The sequence below is a fragment of the Anoplolepis gracilipes genome, chromosome 3, assembly GCF_047496725.1.
Source record: "Anoplolepis gracilipes chromosome 3, ASM4749672v1, whole genome shotgun sequence".
In the NCBI taxonomy this organism is placed as follows: Eukaryota; Metazoa; Arthropoda; class Insecta; order Hymenoptera; family Formicidae; genus Anoplolepis; species Anoplolepis gracilipes.
The window spans coordinates 3829369-3841643 of NC_132972.1; the positions used below are offsets into that span (position 1 = coordinate 3829369).

A 12275-nucleotide genomic window follows, 5' to 3' on the forward strand; every position below is an offset into this window, starting at 1 on the left:
TATATGTGTATATAGATGGTTACACATGTGCGTCTCTCTCCAATTGTTCCTACGCTGCCTTTTCGCCTCTCCTCGCACGCCACCGATTCCGCTGGGGCGCGAGAAACGGAGAAAGAGAGAGTGAGAGAGCGAAAGAGAGAGAGAGAGAGAAACGGAGAGAGGGAGAGTGTCAGAGGGAGGGAGGGAGAGGGAGGAAGATAGAAAAAGAGCGAGAGAAAGAGGCGAAACGAGTGAGAGAGAAAGAGCGCGCGGCGTGTTTCCCTACGACGTGCGTTACACCGAGAGATCGCGCGGACCGCGAAGCGCGTGTTTCGCGTACACTTCGCGTTCTGCCGGCTACTCCACTTCTTCTCGTTCTTACGTACGTACGTATGTACGTATGTACGTACGTTGTTTCGCAAATCCTCGTATCGCGTCCCTCTCACTCTCTCACGTTCTCTTTCCTCCGTCGCTCTCTCACGAATCACGTTCTCGTCTTCTTCTTCGTCGTCGTCGTCGTCGTCGTCGTCGTCGTCGTCGTCGTCGTCGTGTCATCGTGTGTCCCGACGAACGCAAGTGATATAGTCTCGAGCGAGTATAGTTCGTCGACATCATCGTCAACGGTGCCAGTGGATGTCGTCAACGTACCCGTGAACCCGTCGACGGTGTGACGATTATAAAGTCCCTCACTCTCCGGTCCATTCGAGGAAGTGAAACCGCACCGGGTATACTACACACGCCTATCACGCCCCGCGCGTTATTAGTCTTCGCTTATCGGCGTGTTGGACGGAGCTCCTCTCTTCGGTCTTCCTACACGTCTGGCTCTCTCTTTCTCTCTCTCTCTCTCTCTCTCTCTCTATCTCTTTATTCAAGTACAACCGGGATAGATCATCAGATAGTGACAATCGTTCTCGTCGACGACGTCGACGTCGACATCGTCGTTCCACGTGAACCTCGCAAACGTGGCGCGCGCCAGTTCCTCCGGCGTGGTGCGACAGGAGGGATTATTTAACGGCGAGGGGAGAGGCGGAGGAGGAAGAGAAGCCGAGGAGGAGAGCCGCGAGAGTGCGACGACCGAACTCAACCGTCCGGCCAACGGCAGTGTGTACGGCGTTTGTTGTTTCGAACTGTCGGCCGGCTTCGCGCCGGTTTCTGACGTATTACTCGCGACTCGCGACGACGTGGTGTCCGGCGATATTGGAGAGCGATAATACATACGTACGCGAGTGCCGCGAACGACACCGCGGATGACACATGTGCGTCAGTGTGTGACCAAGTTTTTCTGTTTGTACACATCGACATCCAGCTTTTACGATTCCGGTGTGGTGTGTCGGGACCCGGGGTGTCCGCGGATCAGCGTTGTGGATCGGATTGGTCCGCGGCTTAGACACGTCGCACGAAGCAGACGAAATAAGAAAGACGTAGGAGAGGAGAGACGAGAGAGAGAAGACTCGCTGATCGCGCGCGCGACTCGTCATCGGCCTCGCCGGTCGCTCGTCTCGCGCGAGCGAGAGAGAACTATCCAGATATATATTCATCTCGTGCACACGCATCTCTCACGCGCATACATACATACGTATAAATATAGACGACACGTATATCCTCGCGCGGGCAACGAGCCTCTTTCCACCCTTCTCACCCCCCTGACTCTCCCCTGTCGCGATTGCTTTCTGATTTCGATTTCGCGTCTCTGTATATTCTTCCGTATATATTCTTTTCCCGAGTTAGTTTCTTTTTTTTTTTTTTTTTTATTTACTTTGCATCTTCCTTCTCGTGTGAAGGTTTGCGAGTTCTTAACTCGCGAGAAGGTGTTTTCTCCCCCTCTCTCTCACTCTTTTTCTCTTCCCCTGTCAAGCGCGCGCGTTCACCAGGTTTCTCTTCTCTCACCAACAGCGCGCGATTTGCTCTCGGCCTTTATACGTTTCTTCCTCTCTCGCGGTCACTCTCTCTTTCGTTCGCGTTCCGCGCGCGTTCCACTCGCTTTCGCCTGGTCCCCGCGAACAAAACACACGGTTTCTAAACTCGCCCGTCTCTCTCTCTCATTTCCGCTATCTTTACCCACTACTCCGACTCGCGCCAAGACTTTCCCCGTCTCATTCACTCTTGCCCGCGTGTGCATCCGCATGTGCGCATATATATATATATATATACACATATTGACCATCACCACCCGTTTACTCTGTGCGTTGCGTCTCTTCTCACTCTCTCTTTCTCTCTCTCTCTCTCTTCTCACTTTTATCTTTTTTTCTTTTCATCTCTTTGCCCAATCCAGTCGACGTAGTCGCGTAAAACTCGCTGATCGTCGATCGACAAACGTCATCGTCCTCTACGTCATCATCGTCGTCGCCGTCCTCGTCTCGTCGTCGTCGTCGTCGTCGTCGTCGTCGTCGTCATTGTCGTCGTCGTCGTCGTCGTCGTCATCGTCGTCGTCGTCATCGCCGAGGCAGCCAGCAGCGCAGTGTGATATACTTAAATAAGCGAAATTTAAGTATACAAAGTTTTTATTATGTGCGTCAATACATCGCGAGATGCACGCGAGGTGACGTGATCAACACACGCGTCGCGACGCTCGATTCTTATCGTCACTAATCCCTTCCTCGTTTCCCTTTCCTTCCCCCATCAGCCTCACACATTCCACACGTGCGTGCGTATTGCTCGGAATGCACGCACGCGTTTAAAACGGCGGAAATAATCTTTATTGTGTTTTTTTTTTTTTTTTTTTTTTTATTTCGGAGAGCGGGCTAAACTAATCCGCCGGGAACAGATTCCAGATTGGAGATCGAGCTTGTAGATCAATGTTGAAAATTTTTGTGTCATAAAAATCGGACCTTTCAACTCGTACGGTTTCTATACGCGGACACGTGTGAGCACGAGAGACCCGTGATGTAGAAAAATAGAACGGCATAGTTGTTCGGAAACGTGACAAATAGTTCGATATACTTATCAGTGGAATCGAGAACACTTGATAAGAGTGATCTAATAACGTATTATTACCGATTGCTGGTTTTGATAGGTGACGTCATTCGTAAACCGAAGGCTGAAGAGTTCTTTTTCGATAATTAAACATTAATGATAACTAGGTACGTTATTAATGCATGATAGGATAAATTTTGTCGAGCTTGATCGACAAATATACGTGTCGGTTTCCGCTCACCAAACTCTTCCGAGTTAATCACGTGACGTAAATACTCGTAATTACTCGAACGAAGAAATTTATCGCGATGCGTTTAACGATGGGAGTTTTGCGAAAGCTCACTTTGCTCGCTTGATTCTCCGCAAAGTCGGTTTTCAAATAATTTCAAAGAGAAGTCTGTTTTTAAAGTTGAAAAATACCGCTATCTATATCTATATTTACTATCTACTATCTAGAGAGAGAAATATCGTATGCACCTGTGACAGGAAATGGACTGTGTGATTACGCAAGATGCAAGATCTAATCCTAATGAAAAACGAGAAACTAAATTCTATTCTTATTAGCTAACCACACTTCCTGATTTCATACATCGTTTGCTCTGCATTTACTCTCGCTCTTTACGTAATAATTCCAATTTATAATGCACTTCACACGTAATTTGCATAGATGTATACAACCTCTCTTAGCCATTCGATTAATTTTCATTACGTCGAATGAAGAATAACGTATACAATGTAAACAGATTGCATAAAATTTTACACGTTATTTATTCCAATAAGAAGACTAACAAATTACAAATAAAATTAATTCATACCATCGCGACAATCACTTAATACTTTTATAGATGGATAGCTGTGTGTGTGAAAAAAATTTAATGAAATAAGAGAGATTTAATAAAGTAAAAAAGAACGCACGGCCTTTAGAATTAATAATAATCAAATTTAATCAATTGCGATAAGATAAAAGACGATTGTTTTACCGGTCGTTGGATGGCTTCGTCCACGATCGTGGGATGACTTTTCAATGAATCGCGCGCGATAGCAGACGTGCGTGTAATATTCGACAAAAGCGCGTCACACGCGCCGCATTTCGCGCGTAGACGCCACGGTGGTTATAAATAAAACACGCGTCGCGCCATTTCTTCGTCGCTTCGTGTAACAACGTGTCAATGAGAATAGGCGAATGTTGGATTACGCGGAATTCAAAAAGTTCTGGACGCATTTCCTGTGTTCTCTTCTCTCTTTCTCTAGATAATAAAAAGACACTTGCGTGTAATATTTCTTGATACAAGACTCTTCTCACGATCAGAGAAAATGATTAATGTCTTTTATTGCCACGTTTTCTATTAAAATATGGCAATAATTATTAAATATATAATAATTATATAAAAATAAATATAGCTTAAATTTAATATAATTATTATAATAATCAAATATAACGTTTATTAGTATTTTATTTGAAATTAGATTCTTGCGTAATTTCTGTTGTCCGATTATTGCGACAGGAAAATTTTAGAAACTGTTTTTTTTTTCGATATTTTACAACCATTTTCTCCGAAATTTTCACATTCTGTCGCGATCTGTTTTTCATTAATAGCACTCGCAACGTTTCGTCCCGAGACTTGTTCGCGATGGTGATCGTACGGAACGTAAATATACGTCCAGGTGTCGGGCGTACAGTATCCGTAGGCGATTATGCATCGCGCTAGGCGTGACTATTTTCGCGCCGTTGAAAATAGGCGAGATTGCCCCGTCTGTCGTGCAGGACCCCGCGATCTCCGATATTGGATTTAGCCGGGATCGTCTCGCTAAAGCTGCACATCTCGCGACAATCTCGACAAGAGACACGACACGTTTCACATGCGCCGGTATTTTTGTGCAAATCTCGCGACACGATATAATCCAATCATTTCTTAACATGTTTTATGTCAAGTTTTTTTTCGAGCTTTCGAGATTTATAAAACGCGAAAAATTCATGAAAGATGTATCGAGATTTACAGATTTATTTTGGGGCAATAAACATTTTCGAAGTTCTAGAATTCCGAGTAGATTTAATTAGAAGTGTCTTGAATGTAATCAGTTGGATCCGAATATCCACAGTTTCAATTAAAGTAATCTTATTCGATATTTGCAGATAATAAGTCACTGCATTGTTATAAAAAATTTGTCATAAAAAAATATATATATAGAGGATTAAGTTATAAATTACATTAATTGTTTCCGTTTATTACCTATATACATTTTCTATTTGTTAGTCTATTTAAGTTAGCTACAACTTAATTAAAAATATTTAATCAATTCACGTGAATCTATATTTAATGAAATAATCATGTAGTTACATAATATCTCGAATTACTACGAGATTATGCAAGATGTAACGAACGTGACGTCACCTATCGGTAACGATTAATTAAATCGCGGAAAAATTCATCCGCGGGCGCGTGCACAAAGATCCGGGAGATACGCGGCTTCGAACAGCTAATTGGCATCTTCAATCTTCGGAATCTCGTGTATCCTTTATCGTCCTTATCGGGCGTTTAGGTGGAAGTGCGGGTGAGCCAATCGCTCACCCACGCGGTCCGCCGGCTTCGATTCCAAACGCGTGATATTCGAGGATCACGTGCCACGAATTGTTTTCCCCACGTTTAGCGGATCCAGCGAAGAGAAATAGTCGCCGAACTTGAAGGAGAGAGACGACCCGTGCGTTATCATCTGTGACCCGGGCGTCATGATACGAGTGCGCTATTATCAGGAACTAATACGAGATGAACAGTGACAATTGCCAAGAGCGAAATCGCAGACGGATCCTGTTGAATTCTCGTAGCGAGTTCTCGTATCAACGTCGTTGCAACGGGAAACTGCGCTCTCGCAGTTTCCCTCGTGGAAAATTACCCGGACTCGGCTACTCCCGCGAGTGAGTGTAAACCGCACTGCCGAGGAACATGAGACACAAAGGCAGAAAGGGCAGTTAGTTTACAGTGTAAAAGCAGCAGCGGAGGAGAAGGGGCATCATGTCTGCCGTCGATTCGCAGCGCAGAACTCTGTGAAACTCACACACGCAGCTCGGTTTTCGAAATACAACCGGAAGAAGCTGCTCCCCAAAGGAGCCACCCAGGCGCTAACTCGGAGCGACCTTGGCAGTTTTGCCAAGGCCGATCGAGGAAATCGCCGCCGCCTGCGTGTTCGATTAAAAACGGCGACGATAAGAGACTGCTTTGGTCGATCATCGACCTCGCCGATTTCGTCCCCAGCATCCAACGGAGAAAGCTCTATATCTCTCGTCTAGATATCTGACAGAGGCCTGAAAGAAATCGACCTGTGATCAACCTGCGTCGCTGGCAGATCCTGCTGCTCGACAGATTCTGCTCTCGTCATCGTATACCGTTGGTGACGTTACCGTTATTACGTCACGGTAACGGTAATCCGCGTACGACCTAGTCGGCAACGGAACATCAGCCTTCGTCGTCGGAATTCGAGGCGTCTCGCGCGAGGGATTTAAAAGTGAAACTGTGTGACACACGATATCCGGCGCCAGTGTTTTCCCCCCTTCTTCTCCCCTTGTTTTTTGCCTCCGTCGCGTTTTCTTTTGAGTTTATCCTTACCCGCGCGAGCGCTATCTTCTTTCTTCCGTCTCTCTATGCTCCTCCTCACTTGTACGATCGTCGCGATTGTCGTTTCTCTCTCTTCTTCCGCGATCCCAAGGTGAAGCCGCGCGCGCGAAAGAGGAGAGAAGAGCGCGAGTGAAAGTGAATCTCGTTACGATCTTCTCACGAGAGATCTTCATCGATCGCTCATTGTATTGTGATTATACGTTGGTGAAGCGTTCAGATTAGATCGATAACGATGATCCGTGTATACGATACCACCGACAGTACCAGCAGCAGCAGCAGCAGCAGCAGCAGTAGCAGCAGCAGCAGCTGAAGCCATCGTGATAGTCCAAGCATCAAACAGGCGGGACTTCCGCAACATCCAGGGGGATTTAGAGGGGAAAATAAGAAGAAGAAGAGCTACCAGCTGGCGCTTACGTTGATGGCCGATCATCGACGAACTAAAAATGTAAGTTATCGAAATATGCCATATGTTTCTTTGTCTAACTGTCTAGCTTACGCGGATGAATGATTTTTGCAACGACGTGACACAGTCACATGACGGATGAGGTCGAGTGAATCTCTATCTTGTGACAGATTACTTCTTGCTATTCATCTGTATAGGACAACTTGACCATCTCAGTCACTGATTAATGTCAATGATATATCGTTTTTTTTTTGCTCTTTATCTTCATTTTTGGATATCCAGCTCTCGTACAATGATTGTAGTGAATTCTCTCTTTTATTATTTATGTATATCTGATATATCGTATCAGTTATACTTTGACAGTCAATTGTTTTTTATATGACTGCAATCCAAATAGATAAAATCTTATAGATTCATTCCCTGCATTCGTATTTCATTATTAAAACTACATTATATATTGTGACGCTAATACGACGTAATTTACATATAAATTAGTCGCCGCGAATTTGCAACAGATTACAAATTACGCGTAGAACGCATATGAGTTTTGATTTGTACCCGTGATTCGCGGTTGGTCACACATATTCCCACCGCTTCAGCATCTATAAACCATTGTAATTATCGAGACGAGATCTCGCTAACGATATCAAACCCCCTATCTAACGAGCCTAGATTATAATCAATGGGATCGTTCATGTAAAGATCTATATAGATGATTTACGTGCTCGTTCAGCGAACGCAATCGGCTTTTACGCGAGATGAAAAAGGGTAAAATAGCGAACTCTCTCTTCCTTTAGAGAAAGAATAGGGGAAAATAAATGATAGAGAAACGGATTCTCGACGACTGCGAGACACTCGTCGCTTGGATTAAGTTTTACTTCTTCGGCGTCTATTCTTCCTCGTGACTATTCCGTTCTCAGACGATAGTAACATTTCTCTCGTCGTGAAAACGGGAATTTGCCGCTTCGTCACCGCACGATTGTTTGAGACCCGCGGAGGTGTCGCAACGCGGAAATCGTTTTCCCGGCGTTTGACGCGTATCGTTGGACCTGATCTCGTCCCTGCTGCTCGTAATAATAACGGATTATGAATTACCTGCTAATTAGAGCTAACAAGAGCTGGGAAATAGCCTCCGTCGATTATGAGACAATTCGCGATTTATAATTATATTGCAATATTCTAGTTTCAGAAATTTATCTCTCTTTTAAAACTCAAAGTCAAATTTAATTAATTAATCATAGCCACAAATTAAATAGTTTTTTTATCTCGTTCCATATCGCATGTTTCAATATATGTATATAATATATTTAGATTTAAAGAAATATCTGAGGAAAAATAGATTTCAAGAAAAATTTGAAAAATAAATTTAAAAAAAAAAGAAAATAAACGAATAGAGAAATATATCAATCAGAATAAAACAGATTAAGGATAAATTAAAGAACAGCATCAAAATAATGTGTAGAATTTTGATTCGAAGTATGTGATTCTCATAGTATCATATAAACTCTGCACGTACATATCTATACAGATATATCGAAGGTTCTTTTTTACAATAGGCTGCAAGAGTATAATATTCATAATGTGCGGTACAATCGAGCAATGAACTATAGTCGAGCGGTGAAAAGGGTGTATATACGATGCTGATAATCAGGAGGAACGCAGAAAGGGTGAGAAAGGGAGCGAAGAAAGGGGACGGGAGGGAGCGGAGGAGGACAGGTTAATTTTGTACCGATGATCGTCCCCGACGTATGCGACTCTCCGCGAATGCCGGCGTGTATATAGGTTAATCCGTGCTTTGAAGCGAATCGATCCGCGCGCGGAGGGGATCGGTCAGGTTAACGAATGGGGTAGGTTAGCGCCGAGCCGATCCTGCTGCATGCGTTACGCGATTATTCCACCGTCCTCTCTCTCCCGAGCGGGATTTAATCACGTTTGAACGGACTTCTTCAACAGTCGTATCGTATAATACTAATAATTTGGGAAACCTTTTATCTTTAATTTCTTTTGTTTCGTATCACATTTATGATGGTTGCATCTATATATCAAGAAACAAAAGCAATTTGATATTTAAGTCAAATTGTTGATTGCGTCTACTCGCAATTTATTTATGTCGTTTAATTTTATTATATTACGATTGTAATTTTAAGTAATACAATTATATAATAGTATTATTATAATGATATATATATATAATTTTCGTATCTCTATTTCGATACGAATTCTTCGATAAATCTCTTGCGAAAAGTATCTTTGAAGAAAATGAAGTAGCTGTTAGTCATATATCACGAAATTATTTTAAAATTATAATTATAATATAATAAAATAGACGATATAATTTAATTAGATAAAATCAACACTTTGATAATTTAATATGTAATGGAAATCAATGGTTGACAGATAGATTAGGCTTTCGTAATTGCAAGACAACTTCGTCTGTGTAACAGAGTTTTGATAAACTGAATGAACTTTTAATGAATTCAAAACGTTCTCTGTTGCATTTCTAATGTGCAACGATACTCATTTATCTCGTTTCCGGCCTCGGTAAATATCGACTATATAAAAACACACGCCGCAGATGTGCGGGGTGTATTCCACATATTTTATCATAATTTTTCAGCTAGTTGAAAAGACAAACCGTTTCTATACGCTCTCTACGTTGATATGTAATCAGCATTGAATCTTCGAAGCATCGTCTGTACGTCAAGCGTTGTTCTCACAATTATTGATTTATAAAACATAAAGTTTAAAGAAAAAAATCGACACCTATCTAAATGTATTATCCAAGAATTTTAAAAGTATCATGTTAATACAGATTGCATCTTGAAACAATAATGTATGTATGTTCATGATGTTTTAAAAGGCAAAATATAGACAGTTAAATAAAAGATGTATCCCTCAGTATACAACAGCAGTTACTGCATTCATTTAATTTTCAGTATGTTATCGAATTTTGATTGTCATTGCATACCGAGCATTAAGGAAGTTAATTTTTAATACCAAGTGTTTTTGCAAAATTTAACAAGTATTGTTATCTGTCTGTTATCTTTCTGTTATCAAAAATTCAAAGTTGAATCCATGACTATTCGCGCTTTATATAAAATCTTCGATATAATATATTCGCAAGTCTGATAGATTTTTTGCGGAATATTCTACGGAACATTTTGCAAAACAGAATTATTATATCATAAAAATTATTCTATTCAGATATGGTTTTCTTTGACCGCGTTTATATTCTGGATCGTAATAAGAATCTCGTCGATTTGATTAACCCACATTCTAGTACTTAAAAAAACATGTATCTGACACAATGTGTAGATAAACTTACCAATGATTCGATCGATAAATGCTCGCCGACATTTTCTCTTTACTGCTAATAGTTATACCGCCGATTTTTCATTTCTATTTGTAATCATTTGCTTCAATCTGTATACAAATTCTATTCATTCATTATGTTTAAATAATAAAATATTTTTGTTATCAGTAATTTTATAATTTATTTTTAAATTGATAGATATATAATGTCGATCGTTTACGTTTCTTTTACATATAAGTGTAAAATTTATCTTTGAATTATTATTATTTATTATGAATACATGTCTTAAATCTACTCTGACATTAAATGCTTCGATAGAATTCAAATAGACTGACTTTGCACGACGATATTGTCTACATGATCGTAAAAAAACATAACAAGACGGCGTTTCGAAATCTTGAGCAGCAGCATCGTCGATGAGAACAGATAAATCTTTTCCTCGGACTGTCGGCTCTCTGATTGACGTGTTGATTAAAGGCCCAACCGATTAAACCGCCATGATTACACAAGCACGCGCGCGCACGGAAGAGGGCAATTCTCTCGCAATTAACGCATTGCCGAGGACGCAAACGTCGATCAAAGCACGCGAGTACCATACCTGTCCGCTATTTAACCCAGAATCGAATGTAAGGCATGCGGGAACGATGAAAAATGAGCCCGCTTAGAACGGGTCAAAGGCAAGGAAAGGGACAAAGACGAGAGGGATCGAAGCACGATCCCACTTTCGTAGCAGAAGAAAGCGATCGTTCCTCCGACCTCATATGAGGACCTTCAGAACGAAGAAAAAGCGCGTACAGAGAGTGAGAGGCGTGCACTCTTTTTCTCTTCCCTCTCCCCTCCCCCCTTTCTCTCTCTCTCTCTCTCTCTCTCTCTTTCGTGATCGACAGAGAGACCTCGTAGATCTCCATGATTTTCACAACCGAGAGGTCGACAGCTTCTTCTCCCAAGGAAGAGAGCATGTATATTACATAGATGCCGAGACGTATCTGACAAAACACAAAGATGCTACGAGAGATGAAACGACGAGGAGAGGAATAACGAGGCGAGGGAGGGACAAGAAGATAAAATGAGAGACGGAAGAAAAGAGAGAGAGAGAGAGAGAGAGAGAGAGAGAGAGAGAGAGAGAGAGAGAGAGAGAGAGAGAGAGATAGAGAGAGAGAGAGAGAGAGAGAGAAAGACAACGTAGAACGACGAGGAAACGAAGACCGCGCGATGTGTACGACAGCGGGAGCGCTGCTACTCCGGCATACGATGTGTCAGTGTGTGTGGCGCTGGAGGCCGACCGAGGTCGACGGCCTCGCATTCGAGCGGCACCGACGCCGCTCGGCCGTGCTCGGCACTAGGTCAGTGATGGAGTCACTGGCCGCCCCGAGCGTCGAGGCAATGACACCGAGCACGCCGTTGCTGCCACCGAACGCCCGGCGTGCTTCCCCTCTGCCGTCCTCCACGACCTCCCCTACCGCGAGCGTACCGATCCCACCACTACGGCAGCGCCTTTACCATCCCTCCGGTCGACCCCTACCCTGTGTTCGATCTCCCCTCGAGCCTCCTCCTTCTCTCCTCCTCAATCTCGTCGTCATCCCCCCGCGCTTGCCAGAGAGGGAGGGAGGGGGAGAAAAAGAGAGATGGGGAACCCCGGCAATGCCGTCGGTACCAACATCGCGCGCCAAGCTCGGAGCGTGTATTACTATCGCCGGCTTTACTTCGCGAGATGCGAGACCGGGGCCTGCTTCTTGAATTTTTTTTTTTTTTTCAGAACCCAGCCGACCGTGCTGCAATTGCAATATTTAAGCTATAATTATGTAACGCGAGCTGTGCAATTTCTTAGAAATTATAACACGTTAATGATATCTCTCTTTTTCTCTCGTATTGCTATTTTCCTATGGCGAAAAATCAATTTATCACCTCTCTATGTATCGAGTAATTGATAATTTTTTATAATTGTATATGCGTCTAGGACTCTTTAATAATACACATCTACAGCAGTTATTTATTTGCTCACAAGTTTTAAGTTGAAATTAATAAATATACATACATACATACATATCAAATCTTG

At 42.7% G+C, this 12275-nt stretch overlaps 1 protein-coding gene and 1 long non-coding RNA gene across 9 annotated transcripts in view; one reads left to right on the plus strand and one right to left on the minus strand.

The window, feature by feature from the left end:
• The window catches only part of LOC140663643 (uncharacterized), a 132011-nt gene that overhangs the window by 66081 nt on the left and 53655 nt on the right, over nucleotides 1-12275 (minus strand). The window lies entirely within an intron of this gene.
• The window catches only part of Hr4 (nuclear hormone receptor 4), a 170821-nt gene continuing 158740 nt past the window's right edge, over nucleotides 195-12275 (plus strand). For both annotated transcript variants that reach the window (XM_072887933.1, XM_072887936.1), the window contains exon 1: nucleotides 195-6948. The gene's annotated coding sequence lies outside the window, so the exon portion shown is untranslated. The remainder of the gene's footprint in view (nucleotides 6949-12275) is intronic.